The sequence below is a fragment of the Aphis gossypii genome, chromosome X (assembly GCF_020184175.1).
Source record: "Aphis gossypii isolate Hap1 chromosome X, ASM2018417v2, whole genome shotgun sequence".
NCBI lineage: Eukaryota > Metazoa > Arthropoda > Insecta > Hemiptera > Aphididae > Aphis > Aphis gossypii.
The window spans coordinates 30,914,191-30,935,959 of record NC_065533.1 but is presented as its reverse complement, the minus strand read 5'-3'; the positions used below and the strand labels follow the sequence as shown (position 1 = coordinate 30,935,959).

General features: G+C 27.9%; 1 long non-coding RNA gene across 1 annotated transcript; it reads right to left on the bottom strand.

Moving 5' to 3' along the window:
* Window positions 1-6,366: 6,366 nt before the first annotated feature.
* Window positions 6,367-15,874, bottom strand: LOC114130577 (uncharacterized). Its single transcript, XR_007605883.1, has 2 exons — window positions 14,948-15,874; window positions 6,367-6,967 (listed from the first exon to the last, which is right to left on the bottom strand). It is a non-coding gene; the product is annotated as an uncharacterized LOC114130577 (long non-coding RNA).
* Between the last annotated feature and the right edge of the window lie 5,895 nt (window positions 15,875-21,769).

Sequence of the window (21,769 nt, the reverse complement as noted above, 5' to 3'; positions counted from 1 at the left end):
ATAACAATCAACAATATACGTCTATATAGTATTAATATAATATTATATTGTATTAAAATAAGAGAGAAGAAAGTGACGTTCGAAACATGATACTATACGGAAGGATGCAAAAGGAATCTAAACCGAATTGACCACTAATTGTAATTCATACCAAGAAATGAAAAGAAATTCCAACCCTACAGTGGATCGATCGTAGAGATTGAAAACTGCAGAAATAATATCATATAATAATAATGTTTCGTGAAATTTCATAATGATCAACAAGTTTACATCGACATTCCTGAAGACGTATAATCGATATCGTGACAATTTCATTATTATGGATACACGATTGGAGATGAGTACTACTATTATGATTTATTATACCCGAGTAAAAAATGTATTGCGATCAAAATCGTAATAAATAAGAACGTGTGTACATCTACTGCATCTTGAAAAAAAGTTATTTGGTTTCTAAACCGTACGCCGTATAATACTATTAATACCAGAATTAAACACGTAGAATATTATTATTATGTTATGCCGCCGGTACATCGATAATAATCGGATCAGACGTCGTCGACTGAGATATTGTGTTTTACTTGATAAAAAAAATGTAAAAATTCTACGCGCTATCGTTATCTCGAGATTTTTAGTCGTGATGTTTTTTGTCGGTGCGGTTTGCCGTTCAAGTTAGCCCAACGTTAAGAATAAGTTCGTTATTTTTATGATTATTTTTTTTTTGTCGTTCAAACCATTTAAAACGTATAGATGAGTACGCTTATACTATGTTTCCTATGTATTCGAAAACCAAATCGCACAGGCTGTAAGAAATATCGATAGGATTTATTTGATATTTATTTTATAAAGGTATCACGTTTTGCCGCGATGACTTTATTATATTCTTATAATTACAAAACCAACGACTGAACGAAAAAAAATATATACTTCGGAATTCGGACGAGTTGAAACATTTCGTAGAACGATCTATTTACGCGGTACCAAATGAAATCGTCATTGTCAATTAGTATTATTATTATTATTGCAAACCATCCCACAACGGCGGAGCTACAATATATATATTATATACAGAGCTATTGTAGCGCGGACGTAAAAAAAGTTTAAGAATCTTATTGCATATGAGTGTGAAATGGAGTACCACATTTTATGTCTTTTGTGTCTTTGGAACGCTTTTCCGTAACGGTTTTCGATTCTGTGTGCCAAAGCAAAGACATAAAATGTCAATAAAAAGTCAATTTATTGAAAACGTTATAAAATATAGTATATTATTATAAGTAAATAATTTATCATTTTTTAAAAATTAAAAATGTGTACAATATAAATATAAATAAATTATATTAATAAATGTTCATATTCTATACAAACGATTTAGAGTTTAGACTAATACGGTTATATAAAAAAAAATTAAATTCACTACAAGTGTTATGGCTGAAAATGGCAAAAAAATATTGAAAGTGTTATTACTGTTTATTTAATTTGTATCAACCTTTGAAAAACATTTATTTATTTTTATTCGAATTCGCTATATGTATAAAACTAATATACTAAAATATTTATAATTAAATTATATTTTTAAGTGTAAAAAGGTTATAGACTTTATACTTGGTGCAATAAATTAAATGGTACTTATTGGTCACATAACAAAAATGATAGATAGTAGATACTATAATATGTGGAATTCCGATGAATTAGAGGCGTGTTACATTAATTTCCAATTGTGGGAAATAATTTATTGTATTAGTGTAAACAAATTTAAATATATATAAAATATAGGTAACCTATAGTTTTTAGTACTTTAAAAGAAAGAAAGAAAGTACAAATATTTGAAAAATAAATAAGAAAAGGTGATTACTGATTGAGGTTTGACAATGATTTGAATACATCAAAGTAAGGATATGTATGATGTATCTCTTTACATAGTATTTGAATTTATACATATTATATATATAGAGAGAGAGAGAAAGTAAAACAAACTCCATGTATATCAAATAAGTAAATGTTCGTTTAGTATGTATCATTTTTTTAATATAACATATAATTTTTGAAATAAAACACCTAGCCACTTATAATACCAAGCTTACTCATATTGAAACCAAATATGCTATACTGAATTAATATCAGTCACGAAACGGTTTGGCGAATTCAGATTTAACAACATCATGGAAAGCGTAATAAACGTAATAAACGTGTTAAACGTGTTAAACGTGTTTATTACGCGAAAAATTGGAAATATATAAGTAACAGGAATGTATGTGGCGATCATGATGATGTTCATCGAACGAACAAAATATGCTCGCCGTCACCGCCGTTTACACCGACGTTGTGTAGAAACTGCAGAATAAGTAGCGGCAAGCTCATGCGATCCTAGTACCGCCACTCCCCGTTTCGTCGAATCGTCATGATGTCGAATTGTCGACCTGTATTCAACAGAAGGTTTTAAATTTCCACCAAGTTAAGATTTAAGTCATTGAGTTTTTTTATTAATGATTGTTTAGGTAGTTTCCAAAATTTCGAAAAAATCATTCATTTTAATAACACCATATACCGAACTCTACAAAGGTGTATAGTATAGTATACTATACTTAAGACTGAGTAGGTAAATGTTTTCGACGGATTTGACTATGTCTAACTTACTATATAATTGACATATTATAATTTTTCAACACTTTATCTGTAATAACACTTACAAACAACCAAGTAGCAAGAAAGGTTAGATTGAGGTAGAAAAATGTAGGTATATCCATAATTAATATTAATAATACGCTTTTAAACATATTTTTACAATAAATATATTATATACTGTATAGAATCAATTTAGTATATAATTATTTTGTATACAATATAATGTTATATATTATACCTATACCTTAAATTTGAAAAACATGTAGATAGAAATAATCTGACCGCAAACGGCACGAAAAAGGTGTCGACCGTATCGATGCCGACATCAGTCCATTTGTGGTTCTGGGATGGTCAAATATTGGTAATGACGCCCATTAATGAGAGGGAACTCTGAGTTTTCGTTTTATTCTTATTTTCGATAGTATAGTGATTATTGATTAATAGTGATTATAACAATAATATCATTCGTATCTGTCACCATGTTTTTACCTCACACAGGTAAAAATAATTTCACTTGCCCAAACGGTAGGTACAAATAATTGTCGCTCAAACGGACTATTAATTTTTGGTCAAAATTATTACCTCCGCTTAAACGAACACCGTCCATCACGATTGGGGCAGAGAAAAAGTCATTATAACTCTTGTACTTTATACTTGTAGTTTTTAAATTTATGAAATTTTAAAATGTATTTGACATAAATTTTGATTGAAAATATTTAATATAATTTGTCATGACTTTATTTATATGTAGGTGTATACCTTATACCTACATTGTACTTATAAACATATAACACAGACATTTAGATACCAAATAATATTTAATACTCGTCTAACTTAAAAATAGTTTTAATATAATAATATAATAATCCACGATTTCAGACTTGTTTATATTATATATTAATATTTTTACTTCATACGAATACGTTTATAACTTTATAAGAGTAATACTATACTATTATACTATACTATACTATAATCGTATAAAGTATCCACATTTTAAATGTACAATTGAATCCGGCATAATATACCGTAGGTACCGTATGCCGGTGTTCAAGTTTTGCATTTAAAACAACGGGTCATAAAAGTGACCATTAAAATTTAAAACTATACAAAAAACAAAAACAAAATAAATATAAAATTTAAATCGACGAGTTGCCAACAATATTATTTCTAATTTTTGTTGAATGGTTTTATTAGTTCTATTACTACTCCGATGCTCATATTATCATTCATCAACGCACTATATATTTTGCCGTTTGGCTTGACACTTTTTTAAGCACTCAGAATTCAGATTATAAATACGATATCAATATCGCATCATATTATCATATTATGTAGGTAGCATTGATTATTCCCAATTACAACCGCTTTGTATATATCGAGGAGATGAGTAAAACTGTGAGCGCTATTTGCCAAAATGAACACTCAAATGTAAAATAGGTACCTAATAATAATTAATTGATGACCTGATAAACGTTCCATACACAGTCATAGAATTATATTATTATTATTAAAACTATAATACGAAAACTAATTGTGATACCTAACAGATATTATCACAGGTTAAAAAAATAAAAATAAATAGCCAATTTAATAGATCATAGGTATTTAATATTTATGGAGTGAAATTGAACTCAGTCACGACCGTAAACGGTCGTTGTACTGATAAATATAAATCCACCGTTAATGTAGGTATATTATATTATTATATATTATAATCGTTTAAATTGCTATTATTTATTTTTCGTATTTGCATTACACATATTATAATATTTTCATCTTGAATATATTTTGTAAATGTAAATATAATACAATGATACAATATAATAATTGAAGTACGGACGTGTACCTATCACCTACCATTCTGGGATAAACAGAACTACGTTTTCGACTCGTCGGTCATCGATAATATTTAAACATTCTATCGAAACCAGCCGTTTTTTCCTGGAATCGTGTAGCGACTATATTATAATGGCATTTGGTTAGTTATTAATATTATTATATCTATAAATTCGCCGATAGCGCTCCGTGATGCTGCGGGTGGTATTTGGTGGAGAACGTTCCGGGAAACGACTGTATCTCCCCTCATCACGCAGCCATACAATCTACAGCCGTGATTAAAAGCGTAAGTACGTGTATGCTATCTTTTTCCAAAAATATTTTTATCTCTGTTGTCGGACGTCTCTCTCTCTCGCACGCACGTAAGGCACACTATAAATACACCTATATTTTTATATTATTTAATATCTATATTATATCTATAGCACACGCACACACTCTCGCTGTTAATTCAGCTGCGGTACGAATAATATTTCGTTACTGTCTCTGTTACTATTCTCTTTGCACCTGGTCCTCGACCGTTATCGGTCCATTTATCTCTATTGTCAACGGTTCTAACAAACACAACGCGTTATTTATGTCGCGGCGTTGTTTTGTAATAATAATTACAAAATAATAAAATTATTTATTAATTTTTATTTTTACAAAATTATTTTGTACAAAGTCGCGCCAGAACGCGACGACGTTGTACAAAATCACGAAATAACGCCGCGACAATGAATAAAGCAGCGTTCCGTTTGACGAGACCAGGAAAAATTATTATCGTTAACGTAATAATATGTCGCCGCGGTCGTGCAAACGCGCAATCGATATTCGGCGCGGTTTATCGTTTACGGATGCGCGCGCGGGACGGACCCGCGTTGGGCGGCGGCGGCGGCAGAATTCGTTTTTTTTTCTTTTTTTTTTTTTTGCTCGGCCAATCGCCATTCGCCGCCAATATTGATCGAATTCGCGCCGCGTCATACAACTGTTTTGCCGTGCCGAGTGGCTGTCCCCGCCGGCAACCACCCACCTCCCCGCCATAGTTCTCGGTGGCGAGCGCGCCACCCTTCTCGTAAGCCTCTATTGTTGCGGCGGGAATAACGAGGGGAGAAATTCCGGGAAAACGGGTCGCGGTCCGAATGCTTTGTTGGTTTGGACGCGGCCGAGCTCCCTGTGAGAATCGCACGTCGTACTAAACACGACGATAATAATATTATAAAATATTATACTCGGTTGATGTTTGAGTGCACGAGGTTATCTACACGTTTACGCGTTTTAATAACGTAAAAAAATAATCGATCGACTCGTATTACAAATCGTTTTTGATACGTAATACACTTTGTCGATAATTCAAACTTATTAAATAAAAACAAAACAAAAAATTCACCGACCGACCGGACAGCAACAAGCACTGTACGTCGGTCGAATAATATTATTGATCGTCACCACTCCCCGCGTCTTTGAGAGTAGTCGTAGACTTGTATACTGTATACCTATTATACTTCAGTCGAAACCGAGACAATTTAAAATCACGATATTTATTTATTCATTAATCGTTTTAAATTAGGAAACACATAGGTGAATATTAAACAATATCGACTGTGTATAATATATGAATATATGCATCTAGCCAGTAGTCGAAAAATAAAATCGTAGGTACCTGTTCAATATACTCAGGTACCTTTAACAGTATTTTACACCGTACTGAGGCATTGACCGCACGAGCCGCCGCGAAGTACGAAATAATAATTATTTTCCTGTGGCGATTTGGAATACGGTAGCTTGCCGTAGTATGGCTACTCGGAACTCGACTACCGACTACCGAGTGAGGCGAGTATATGTGGTGGGACATATTTTTCATCGAGTGGACGCTTGTGTTGGTGTGATTACATCGTTCTATACGATTTTATCGACGAAAAAATGTATCAAATGTAATTTTTATTACTCATATTATACATATTTTCAAGGGAATTCATTTTTAAAGAGGATAAAGTAACAAGAATTTTTCTCAATCGTATCTACGTTTCCTTCAAACCCACATCAAACATAATATGCCTACTATAAATAATATTAATTACAAAATAACGTTATTTAATATGACGTTATTATGCTAAAGTGCTAAACAGTTATATCTAACCGAGTCTAAAGCTATTTGGAACAGTACTTATAATTATTATATTATTATCGTTTAGGTAATTTATTATTCGATTCGTGAAAAAAAACACTATTGATTTTCCACCGTACAAAACTACAAAGCGCGCATTGACAAGAGTTCGTATGACGCATTAGATGCTGTAGATACGTAAATGGAGGAGGGCTAAATTCTCTTTTCTATGGTTCAAATCTGACATCTGGTACAGGCGTGGTTCGTGACTTTTTTTTCAAACCTTTGTCTCCTCCCCTCCAGCAAAATATCGACCTCAGCAGCTGCAGCTGCATGACGTGTCGATCTGGCCGGGCTGGGTCGATTGAGCAGGCTGAACATAGGAACGTGATTCTTCTGTTGTATATTCGACGTGAAGGCCTACGAATGATAAAAACGACATAAAATCGATAAAGAATAATTTTCTATCATTGTTATATATATATATATATTATGCTCATGGCAAAATAACATTTTATTTAGCCATGATAATCACTAAATAAACAGATCAATTACGTAGTGTCGAATATCGATGACACATGTTTTGAAATCGTTTTCTGATATATCTTAATTGCTCTAACGTCGCCAACGACGCCAACCTAACTTAACGGGTCCAGACGCTAGCATCCGTGTCTATACTACTTAGTACTTTTGAGATTGGTACTTATTATTTTCCTGCTCGTAAATAATATTTCTAACTAATTTAACTTAATCGGCTAGTGCACGTACGCGTTACATCATTAACTATTTTCAACGATTTATAAAATTACGTAAAAATCGTGTGAGTATCAATTTATTATACGTATTATTATTTATATGAATTTTCTTATACCAATTATCATTAAAACTCTACACTGACTATGCTTGTTTGCCTTGTTTTCTCTGAAATTATACCTAACTATCTAAATGGCTGAAGATGGTGAAGTACACATGCTTACTTGCTTCTTGCTAAGAATTTAATAAATGCATATTTTTTAAACATGTCCTTGTATAAATAATGCAGTTAGCAGTGAACAACAGTTTTAAGTTATCAACAAAATTATCAATTTTTTCTTTTCATAATGCCTTGAGAGCCACGGAGCACAATCTTATACTATAAACTATTTTATATTACCTAGCTATAATAATTGAGTTTCTCCAATAAACTTTGTTTTGAGTTTGTGATGAATTAATATTTAATAACATAAGCTTCTCATAAAAAGAAGTAAATGAATTATTTAATCAATTAATTAGGATTTAAACTTTTACATAAACTAATTACTGCACTTAATTGTATATTTATAAAAAAAATTCTAACCAATATTGATGTTACTTGTGGTAGCGTCCAACTTTGTTTAAAAGCATAATAGCCGTTATACTTTTGAAATAAACTTAAAAGATAACACAGTAATAGCTATGAATTATTAACAATATGATCTGTTTATCTTCATACAATAATAGGTAACCTGGAGCTAACTTTTCATAATTATATAATCAATAAATTTAGTCCTAAATCTTCTATATTGAATATAATTTTGTTTTGGTAGTAGTGTATATTACATTTATTATGGATAATTCATTAATTATCATACAGTGCTGTAAAAACCTGATATTTAAGTGCACACAATGCGCTATTACAAGTTCATGAGATATTTTAGAAACCGCTCAGTACAATTAAATATATAAACAGTTTAAAACTATGACCAACAGTGAAAATTGCTTTGAATGTTAGATTGTTTTGATGTTGTACCAATCAATAGATTAAAATCCATTTTATAGTATATTCTAGTATTCTGTAGGTATACAGCTGTAAAAGCTATTCCACCCACCTTGAATGTAATTAATAGAAACTAGAAATAGGTAACTACCAAAGTATTTGGTTTTATTGTTTGGCATTATTTTTTTTCATTAGTAATTAATTATTTTAATTAAATACTGTTAGACTATTACAGTCTAATTTATTTAATATTAGTAAAGATTTGTTAACTATCATAAAATTAAAAACCAAAATGTCAAGCCATTAAGTGACGTTGCTAAAATAAGAAATAGTATTCATTTAGCTTGTGATCTACTGATCTCGCTGTAATTAACTACAATTTTACATGATAAACTATGATAAAGATTCCAATCATCCAAACTAAACTATTTTTTTTTTTGCCAATTTCTTTGATTTTAAATAATTATAAACATGTAATGAATTAATTTCAAATATTCCACAATCAAACCTATAACATGGTATTAAAATAACACCAAATTCAACTTTGGGATTCAAATAATTTTTATTGTTTTCAAATAAATACGTATAATATCTCTGAAATTTGAACAATATTTACTAAATTATTTAAGGCCAGATTTGTAGTACTAATAATGTTATAAAATAAATAATTGTTAATGAAACAAATGAATTCTTCAGTTAAAATCCAAATTTTAGAACTTAAAATATTATGTCATGTTCATATTTAATCATTTTATGTATCAAATGATATTTCTGGTACAACTAATAGAGTACAATGAAGATAACCAAAATATAATTTCTAGTAAAATATTTTTTCTTAACAATAGTGTTAGATATTGTTTAAACCACAACTTTAAAATATTTTTCATACAATGAATATAAGGAAGAATATAATATTCTAATTTTATAAAATAGTGAAATTATTTATATATTTATTAAGGTATAATATTTATTATAGAGGAAATTCATTTATCAAAAATAAATTTGTTCACTGTATAGTTGAAAAAATTACCACTGCCAAAAAGTTATATTTTGTTAACTTTCATGTAAAAATGCTCATTATCCAGTTTTGATATATTTTAGGCAAATTTTTCAAAACTTTTTAGTTATTATTAAATATTTAACAAAGTTCTTTCTTAAACCCTATTAACAAAAAAAACTTTTTTATCTGTTAATAGCTAAAAATAAACTCAACTATTTTTAGATTTAATTTATTTTTATAATTAAAATTTTAAGGATCCCATTTTAGATTCTGTGCTGAGTAATGATATACCTATCTATTTTTTCCTATCTGTCATTTGCTTTTATTTTTTGGTGCAGTAAAAATGTTTCAATCTTCAACTTCAATATACTTTCTGTTTTAAAAGTCAATAATTTGGTAATTTGGAGTCAAAAGAAAAAATTATACTTTTATTAATAATTGAAAGAAAAATATAATAATGAAAAATAGAAGTTTTTTACAAAATTGATTTTGTCATAGTTCAAAAATGAATAATTGTGTGTTATAAATTATAATAGTAATAATAATATATATATTGCAAAACAACAGGTGATACATAATATAAATTAATTGTAGCATCCTCTTTAAGCCAAGCTTTTGCTGGGGAAGCAATTAATACTAATCACTTTCAATGTAGGTATATATTATAATATATTAGAAAACAAAAAAGTATAATAATACAATATTATAATTAATAGAAAGGACAAGATGAATAATTATAAATTTTTAAAAAGTAAAGTAAATACATAGTATTTAAGTTTTCATATATTAATTATATACTCGATAAATCAAGACTCTTTATAGCTTTTGAGAGACTTCAGATTAAAAAAAAAATGGTTTATATTAATATTTAAAGTTTGTCATAGTTTTAAACCATTTTATAAAACACTCAGTTGGTCAAACATTTTATTTTAGTGTTTTTTTTACTAGTTAAACATATATTTACATCATGTTTGTATTTATTTTCGGATCATGGTCTTAGGGACTAAGGAGATAATTAAATGTTTTTTTATTTATATAAAGTTCAACTAGAGTATGGAAATTATAAATATAGTTACTTAAAAATTAAAATCATTAACTTTTAAGTTATAAATCAATGTGGTACCTGTTTGAATTGATAAATTAAACAGATATTTAATAATGCAATTTATAGTTATAACTGGAAAATAATTCTTTTATATAAGTTAACTTTTTTGAAAGTGAACAAAGTTTACATTAACTTACTATTATTTATATAATTAATATGACTAGGTACCACATTTAAGGCTATAGTCAGGAACTCAGAAATTAGACCTATAGGTATTTTAATTCCCTAATATTTTCAAGTTTAACAAACTGAGGCCCACATGTATTACTCGAAATTTCATGTTAATTCTTTTACCAATTTCTCCACAAAAGTAAAACAGTTTTCATTAGCTGTTTTAGACGTTTAGGTTTACCGTATACCCATTATGTCAACTGGTATACCTAAATTACGTTACTCGGTTTCATCAATTTAGATTTCAATATAAAAACTTCATCTGATAACAGTTTATTCTTAGCAATTATTTTTTCGTTTACAAGCTTAATATTTTTTAATTTATTCACAATATTATCAATTTTATTATTGAGATTGTCAAATTGTGAGCTCACAAAAAATACTGATTTTATAAATTCCTCAGTATTTTTTTCCGTAGAGTTTATTGGATATACTAGAATTTCCGTTTATTGAGTGTTTGGAGATTTTTGATTATTAGTTTGGCAATTTGAACAAGTGAATCGCTTTCGTGTTAGGTATATGAAATTGTATTAAAATTAGGTTTAGTATACACCAGGGGTTTTCAACCTGTGCGTCGCTACTCTCAGGCTTGAGTTATACACGGCGATGTTCGCATATAGGTTTTCGACGACAACGAAATTCACTACGAGATTCGTCGGGCGACTTTCGCAGCGAATATCGCCGTATATAGCTCCAGCCTCAGAGGCGTCGCCGGTAATTATCAAGGGAGCCGCGTTCGCAATAGAAACTAAAAATAAAATTTCCGCGCACCAATACATATTACATATTTACATGTTGCATGTGTGAGACAGATCGGCCGTCGTCGATAACCGTGTTTGCGATATCGAGTAATAGCATATTTCGATTACTATTTATAATTAGGTAGATACTTAATGATTTGCCTCTAATCTAATCTATCAGTTTGTTTATTTTAAATGTGCGTATGGGAACCGTATATTTTATTTCAAATTCAAAAGGAGCCGTGGACCCAAAAAAGTTGACAACCACTGGTATACACCATACAGTAGAAGACCAATAACTTTTTGCAAATAGAGCACTTTAATATATCTTCTTTGTGAATTATGAATAATATCTCAAGACATTTGACGTTCTTAAAAAGACGTTGTACCCATACATTTTGTCTCCGTCCTACTCGGGTACGACTTAGTAAATTTTCATTCGCCAGTTTCATTAGTGTGCTTTAGTGTTTTGATATTAGAGTTAATTGACCTATTATCAAACTGTTAAATAAGAACATTATCAATAGTCTCTTGTTGATTTTTTACGATATTTTAATTTGTAAGTGAATTATAAAAGTGAAAAATATTAAATTAAGTTTGATATTAGGTAAATTAACTCTAACATTAGAACTAAAAGCACACTATTGAAACTGGTGAATGAAACTTAACTATGTCGTACGTGTGTAATACGCGGACAACACGTGTGGATACGACGTCCTCTTAAAAAGCTTTATAATTGAAAAGAAAAATACTAAAAGTATAAAAAAAAAATACCGTAAATGTAAATAATTAAATTACAGATAACAAAAACCACTAATGAACAACAACGCAAAAGTTTTAGGTTTATGACTAAGTTATCCACCGCGTTTTCCATTGAATTAAAAAATTTTAAAAATTAAAAAATGCATTGGTTTATATCGGAGTATATACACGACAGATGTAAATTATGTAATACGCCGCGTTTTCATTCTCTGCGGAAAACGCAATCCGGCTTGCATTTAGGCCGAAGTAATAAAAACACGGCGTATTACGTCCGTTCTGTATAGCTATTCTTATTATATAAACCAATGCATTTCTAATGCGACGGAATATGCCGTGTATATAATCTGTCTCACGAAAGAAAGGTACCGTTTCGCATATGTAGACTGCAGACCACGGACCACCTGTGTCACTACGCACCACCAGATTGGGAAAGTTCGAGATAACTCGGTAGTAAAATATTTTTTCCACTATCTGGTGGTGCGTGGTCAACAATCTACATGTGCGAAACAGTACCTTTCTTTCACGAGACAGACTATAGCTCCGGCTTATTAACGCAATATATATCTCTAAACTCTTTTTTTTTAATGGCTCACTTTTTCTTACTTACCTATTTTATTGACTTATCAAAAAAATAAACATGAATTTTTTACAATCATTAAATAAAAATAATAGTTTATTTTTAAACTACTATAGAGCTGTGAGTGTATTATTTTTATTTTACTATTGAACATATTATTTTCTAAACACATATTTTGAATTAGGTACTTATTATAATGATTTCAACCTTGAAACTTAGTTTGTTTAGTCTTTTTTGAGGTATTTTAGGTCATTACTTCATATTTATTTAAATTATAGTTCCTGTACATTTTGTACTGAGTTTTTTGACATTTTATTAAATGCATACAATTTTTAATGTATTTTATTTTAAATATTTTAAGTTTTTAATATATTTTTTATATATAAATTCATAGCTTTAACTTTTACTAATCAGTTATTATTTGTATAAATACCTTATGTTCGTAAACATTTATACGCCTATGTTGATGTGGCGACACTCGAATTGCCTCCCAAATTTAGGCAGGTTCACTCGAATTGCCTCCGGGTGTTTTCGAAGGCAATTCGAGTATGCCCTAACGGCCTAACAGTCTATTCGAATTGCCTCCCATGACCCATAGTATACTAAGATTATCGAAAGTATTTACTATCGATGATATCGATTATATCAATTTCCATAATGTTCAAAAATATTATTTTAATTTAAATATTTAATGTAAACGATATAATATAATTTATACTATATTTTTTTGAAATGATATATCATATTAATTTTATACTACTTCTTGATTTTCTTCACTGGCTTCACTTACACGAACTCAATTCTACCTAATTTTTTTAAGTGGCGGAGTTTACATGCACACCTTTACGCATTATTTTTGTTTATTTTTACCCTTAGACTGGTTGCACGGTTAGTTCCCATTTTGCTGCTTAAATTATTTTTCTTTTAAAGCATAGTTGAGAAAAAATTACCATTTGAACAATCTTAGTACCAAACTATCTTAAGTTGGAGTTTGATAAATTCCCGATAATTTTATAAATAAAATGAAATGAAGTGTGTCGTGGACAGTCGTGGTCGTGGTGATGATAACTGCCGAGTTGACAATTCAGTATAGGTATCGTATAATAAATATTATCAGTATTTATACAATTATGTTTTTAAATAATTATGATTGATATTAAGTACCTATATTTCTTCACAACGAAAAGAGAAATTCCTTGTTTTTAATAATCATTATTTTTTAGAATTAATAATTTATACTTATTCGCTGTAACATTGATTATATATATATTATACTTTTTATAGTATGTATAATCAATGGCTGTACCTATACATTCCTATAAACGGAGGACTTGTAAGTTCATGCCCTAAAAAATACCTAAATAAGCATGCTCTTATGCACTAAAAACTTACAAAATATACCTTAAAAAGTTCAGAAATATAAAATTATGTATACTAAAATTCTAAAACTATGCATTTATAATATTATTCAGATTAAAAAAATAAGAAATCGTAACTCATAAGTATAAATGTTTTAATATTTTTAACCAATATTGATGAATTGAATGACACACACGCACATGCGTCACAATAACTACTGAAGTAATCAAGACTCGAAATACTGAATAAACCATTGTTTAAGTAGGCAGATATTAAAAAATAAGATTATTTTATTTAACATACTTTAGATAATTAAAATTATCCAATTTATTTTTAATTTGTTAGAGAAGTGGTACCTATCGTATATTTTCAAAGGGGTATGTCGTAGGAATAAATAATGAAGGGAATTAAAAATATCGTATACATTTTCCTTTTAAAGTTATTTTATACCCTTGATATTATTCCACATTAGTTATTATAAAGTTTATAAATTATTGGAAATATTTCAATTAAGATAATTATATATTTGTAATATATTCTCATGCTAATATTATTTAAATAAAATAAAATAATAATTACAAATTTATATTTTTTATACTTGTGGCATTGAATTAAATGAAACTTAAATTGAGTACTAATACGATTGAGAGTTTATTCAAATCGAAGTTAAGTGTACAGGTCATTTATAATTTGTATTTTTTAATCATCATTTAAAATTAAAATGTTTATGTAACAATTTTGATAGTGGTACGTATGCGATATACAAGTACATGCCTTAAATTTCAAGGCTTAAAATTCTTATAAATTTACATTATATATTAATCTAACATATATTTAGCATTTTTCTTTTAAATGAATAATTATTATTTACTATATTATTATGTCTAATATGTTAACAATTAACTAAAAATATCATTTTTATATCTGTAAAAAAATAGTTAAATACTTTACCTATGGATGGATGAAGTGATTGTCTTTCCTATACCTCTTTCAATAAAAATATTCAATATTGTGGAGTCCATTATTACAAGCAAAGTATAAAAATGTTAATTTTGCAACTTACGTAAAAAACGATGTACAGTATTACGGTATGTCGACAACATTAAATTAAAATGATAACTAATAGGTATACAAAATTCGATAGGTACTCGACGTACGGATACGTCTCGTTTGCACTCAAAATCACAACTCGTTAACGCACACATATTTTAGGTTTAATAATTAATAAAGGTACAACTCGTTTACGCACATTTTCCTCAAAATATATTCGGAAAATATAGAAATAGTATTTGACTTAGGACTTGATGCTATCGACATAAAATCATAAAATATATCAGAAACTTCGTCAAGGGTGAATAAATAAATAGGTAACTTAAAACATTTTATCCATTTGGCAATTTCAGAGTTATTGTTTAAGTACTCGCTCGATAATATTTTGTTTTGTTGAATATGTCTAAACCTATTTTTCCCTAAATGAAAGTTATAACACCCAATTTTTCAATTGCGGAAGATTTTCAATACCTACTCCATTATATACAGATTTTTCTTAGTCAACAAAAACATTGCTAAAATTTATAAATTTATCATTTTACTAGTAATTTGAATACATAATATATTTTGTAACGTTTTCCACATATTGATGTAAGTATCAGTATGTTTGTTTCTTAAAAAAAAAATGTCACAGGTTACTTTAGGTAGGTTAATCTAAATATAAAAATATAAAATATAATATGAATATGTTACTCAGTGTTTATGTTGTGCACAAACGAGTTGTCCGTATTCAGGTAAACGACTGATTTCGTTGTGCGCAAACGAGTTGCACCGCAAGTCGCAACATTCATACTACATACCCAGTTCTTTTATACAATTAATTTTATCTTATCTAGTAAGTTATAACTACGCAGTACACGTATTAATTGGATAATACTGTTATGTTGCGGTCGCTTCCCGACAAATTGGTCTAGTCTGGCCCCGATAACGCATTTTATAATATATTAATAATTATAGATGTTGTGGTCGTTAGCTGATCGGTTGCGTATATCGGTGACCGACAAAACGCATAGTGTAGGTTAGGCCTAAAATATAACATGGATATCTACTAGGCAAGTAGTAGATATATTGCAATGCCATAATTTAGTATAATAATTTATAATGATATATGTTTATTGATTTAAAGATTACATATTATATACGATGTTAATTGCATAAATTAATTGCATTTCAAGTTATAAAATATTTAATTGTTTTAACTGTTAGAATTATAAAATTATTGTGGATAGAAGTTTAAAATTATAATAACAATTGAACTACCTATGTCAAAATAAATATACTTTATTACAATTTAAACTTTTAATTTATATATTTAATTTGCGAAAACAACAAATCTCAAATAATTGAACTGTTAAAATTGTTTCTATTATGACATGCATTATAAAATCATTTATCAATTATTTTGATCTTGCAGATCAGTATGTCATGATAAAGGTTTTAAAAAATCAATAATAAATCATAAAATTAACTCTATTGCCTATAACATTAAATTAGTATTTAAAACTACTAAATTTTCCAGTTCTGAAATCTTGCTAAATTTATTATGACTTATAAGTAACATTTGTTATATTACATTCGGAAGCTTAAGATATTATTAGTATATTTCAACATTTCACCATAATAAGGATAACTACTTATTGTTCTTTTTATTATTAGTGAACAATTTCAGTAGATTTTCTTTTAACCGTAAATTGAAGATTGAAACCTGACAAAAATGTAGATATTCCTTAGAATATTAATTGTGAAAAATAAACTTAATTTATTAATTTAAATTTATGATAGTCTCTAAAGAACTAAATATAAATATTATAAATTGGTTCCAAATATTGTGTACTACTGCTTTAATGATCTGTGTTTTCTATATAACCAATAGTGGAAATATTTGAGTGAAACTTACACTAATATATAATATTATTTACCAACTACTTAATACTTATTACTTTATAAATACTAATTGTGTGCTCATATGAAATAAAATAATTGCTTACTTATTATTAATTATACACATATACATTATACATTATTAATTATAGCCTATAATATTTTAATATAACAAATTTGCTTGGGCTTATGAGGAAAAAGATTTTTTAGATAAATATTATCATTGGTTATAGAATAGACAGATAGACAATGGTATAGAGATTTTTGATTAAAATAGTTTCCAATAGGTAGCGTTATATGTATTAAAGTTATATTATTATTACTGGCTGCAATTCTTATAACAGTTTGTGGCCGTGACAGAAAAAGCGATAAGTCAATATTTTCTTAGTAATGCACTACATCTATCATCACAATAATTGTCAATAATACTAAACTATTAAACATTGGCACTGTTGTACGCAACAAGGGAGAAATAATTTTTTTAATTATGAAAAAAAACTTACTTTTACAGAACATTAGATACACTATAGTAGATTTCTGATTTACTAATTTTTAACAATAGAGCAAATATTTAACCTTATGACCTTATGTCTATATCGTATTTTTTATTTTTAATGTATTTTATTAGTAATCAATTATATTTTTCAAAAGAATAAAAATGCAACAACTTAAAGTATGTATAATGTACCTACTCAATTAAATTATTTTTATAATTTATTAATAAAAACAGCTGTTTAGTTATTGAGTAGATACTAAATGTGTTAAAATTAGAAATCAATGAATATCTTTTTATATGATGAAAATGATTCTGAGGGAAGACATACCAAGATTAAATTACATAATGTAATCTTAACAATGTTTGTATTTTTTGCTTCAATAAAATAAATGAAAATTGTAATGTTTGTTGGTTCTGAAAAGAACCGTTTAATGAAACCGAAGCAAATAGTTCTGAAAGAACTGATTAATATAACGGACGCGAATAGTCCTGAAAAGGACTGTTTAATGTAACAGTAGCGAATAGTCTTGAAAAGGACTGTTAATATTGCTTCTTTGCCAATAGGTACAATGTCAAAACAAGAAAAAGAAAATTATGAATGATGAAAATGTAATTATTTTATTTAAATATAATTTAATATTTTTGTAAGTTTTGCTAATTTTGATGTAGTTGAAAATAATTTTGTTTTATTAAATATTTTACACATTAAAAGATGTTTAATTGTATACATTTTATGCTCTATGCAGTTTGTCAAAGATTCATCAGCCATTTTTTAATTGTATTGTTATTTTTTTACATGCTCAGTTAATTTAAATTTGATTTTCTTTTTATGCAAATAGTTTTTATAATTGTTTTCAAAAATATTTCATACATTTATAACCTAAATATCCTGCAAAGTATGAAACAGAATTCCAAAATAACATCATTATTTATATTTTCACTGTTAATAGAATCCTCATCAGATGACATAGAAGAGAAAGATAAATTAGAAATGCATTCTGTGTCAGAATTAGAAGACAATGTTGAATTATTAGAATTTATTTTATATTGAGGTCTTACTAGGTCAAATATTATGGGATTTTCATCTCCAATGGTTGCTTCACAATTTGTACCTTTAGATGTACACAAAAAAAATGCTATTACTTCTTACAGAAGTTCTAATTGTTCTAGCTGTTGGGTTTTTCTTATGACCACCATTTTAGTCGAAAAATGCTAAAAAGATTGATTTTCTAATGCTAATATATCCTTATTTAATCGATTAGTCATTAAAAATTCAATAGCATTAGGTTTGTCTTCTTCAAAAAATTACAATACACCATTAATTGTCTGCGTAAAATCTTCAAAACAGGGTGGTTGAGTTAATTTTCCTTTTTTTAATTTTTGTAAATTAGTGAAATATTTTGAAGCTTCTTTTAAGAAATTGTGTACAGTACCTGAATTAGTTAATGCATATAGATATGGATTTTGGCTGTATAAAGATGTGATATTAAGACAATTGAATACATGATTGATGAATTCAATGAAATCTGTAGTATTTGAAGATTTGTTACTTTAAAGTTGTACAGTTTGAATACAAGTACGGATTATTGCTAATATGGAATGGCTTAATAATTGTGCTGCTAATTTAACACTCATTTTTTGAAAAGAATTTGGGTGAATATGTGCATCTGTTATTTTGATGAGACACCTACTTTTAAAATTTTGTTTATCTAATTCATATGTTTTTTTTATGTCATCAAATGAAATTATATTATCACCTTTTATGTAACAAGCTTCAATTAAATTATTTCTTACACTTTAAAGTAAATGTGGCACATTAAGTAAAGAAAATATTTTGTGGTCATTAATAAAAAAGTATGGTTTATTTTCAGAAACATTTAATAATTTTAAAGTACTTTGATTGTTTGTGCCTTGATCACATACTATAATTTTTGGACACCATCCAACTTCGAATCATTTTTTAAAAACATCTTGTATCAAATTATTTTAAATATTTTTGTTTATTCCAAAATGAGAAAAAAAATGTGCAATTGGAATTTTTTACCGAGAATAAATACCTCGGGTCATAAATACTTGTTATTTTAGCTTTTTTAGTAGTAGAGAGTAAAGAAGGACTTAGGAAAACTTACTCTACCATATCTGATTTTGTATGAGTATATGTTTTAGTTGGAGTTGATATTTTAATAGATTCTTGATTTTGATTGTTTGAAGATGAACATAGCTATTGCTCAGATTTATCATTATTATTAAATGGAATAGCAGTACTAATTAAACAGTGTTTATTAGAAAAGTTTGAGAAGCTATCAGGTGGGAAATGTTCTTGACAAATGTACATATTGTGCAATTTTTTCAGATTCGACTAAAAATAGATTTGTGTTTCCTATGAAAATAAATCAAATATTAAATGAATAACATTTTACCTTTCAGGATTTAAATTAGTTTGATATTTTAAAATCATATAGTTTTATGTGTTTAAAAAAATTGAGACTATAAAAATAAATTAAAATTGGTAATGTTGTACCTTATTTCAACTTTAAAGTTTGTTAATAAAATATTTAAAAATAAAAATCATTAATTTTTCTTTTCATAGCAGTTATTTATATTGGTACTTTAATGTTTTACTGGGACAATATTAAAAATAAAATACCAATAAATTACATACTAGATTAACACTAAATTGTCTTTTATATTATAAAAAAAAAAATTAATTATTTATTTACCCAGAATTTATCACCCAAATTTCTTGTCTCTCATCGTTAGGAAAGTGATAAAAACGTAAATTTGGAAACAAATTTTTCGATTTACCACAATTTACGTACTGAAATTTGTTGCAGACCACGGTAACAAACACAGGAATTTCGGCATTGACTGGCAATGAAATAAATTGAACAGTCAAAAAACGATCGATTAATGATATCAGATATGTGATAACAATTTATGAAATAATATTATATTTCAATCAATAATTCTATTTCAATTTCCCATTTCTTTACAACGAATATTCTATTTTTAGAACAGCAGTGATTAGCTACTCCGCACCTTCTCTCAAGTAATACTTTCCTCATAGCTCACTTACCTATGAGAGAGTACCACCACCTTTGCATCATTTCTATACTAGCTCTTAACTACCGGTTGCATCATAAACTAACGACTACATAAACCCGTTAAGCGGTTGCATCAAATCAATGGTCACTAAATATTAACATTGCATTGGCCATCTGTTTATTCTATAATCAATGATTTTATATAATATTTAATATAGTCTTATCAAGTCATAGTACTAATAGAGTAAAATAATAAAGTTATCCAATTTCAAAATCTTAACCTACATTTGAGCTTAACTAACTTAAATAAATTTAAGAAAATATTTAATATAAAAAAACTGTATCAGCATTGGTATTTTTAAATTATATAATATGAATTTATATGCATTAAATATATTTAGGTAATTAATTAAAATAAGTGAAACAAAAAATCTGATAAATTTCACATAAAAAAAAAATTGAGAATTAAATAAGGGATCTAATTACTGTAAATACTTAAAATTTTCACCAAATGTTAATGTATTTGTTATTATTAAAAAAATATAAGTCGTAGATACTTGAAAATTTCACCAATTATTTATATTGGCATTTCCTTTACATGATTTAATTTTCAAAATATTTTGACTTTTTTTGAGCTATTTATAGACAACTAAAATTTTCAATTTTTTTGAAAAATTTTTTTTGAAGTGTCGATAAAATTTTTTTGGCCCAATAAAAATACTTGAAAATTTAATACAAAGTTTCTCATAGGAGTATTAGAGTGATTTAAAAATTATAAGAATACATAGGCACAATTTTTTTTTTTAGCATTTGTAGTTCAAATATTGACAAAAATTGATCAAAATCATGAATATTTGCAAATTATTGTATATACTCCGGCCCACGAAAGAACGACCGTAATTCGCGCATCGATACTACCCGACCGGTGTCCGATCGCCCGGCATGCGATATGGAAGGGGAATCGATGCGCAGCGTCGGACGAGTTTTTACGGTCGTTCTTTCGTGGGCCGGAGTATAGGTATAAATCATAAAAATGTTTACATAAGTAGGTAAGAGTTGATAATTTAATACAAGATTTATTATAAAAGAATTTAAAATTTTGATGTATTCAGGCCATTAAAACATAAACCACCTTTTTCACTAACCACTGGAAATTATATCCTAGGCTGACAAATCATCTTCGTTCAGAATCGTTTTTCGTATTCAATGATAACTATCATTGGATTCAAATTTAATACTTCTATAATATATAATAGTGATCCACACGGTACCTAATGTACAGCAGAGCGGTACCCACTTACC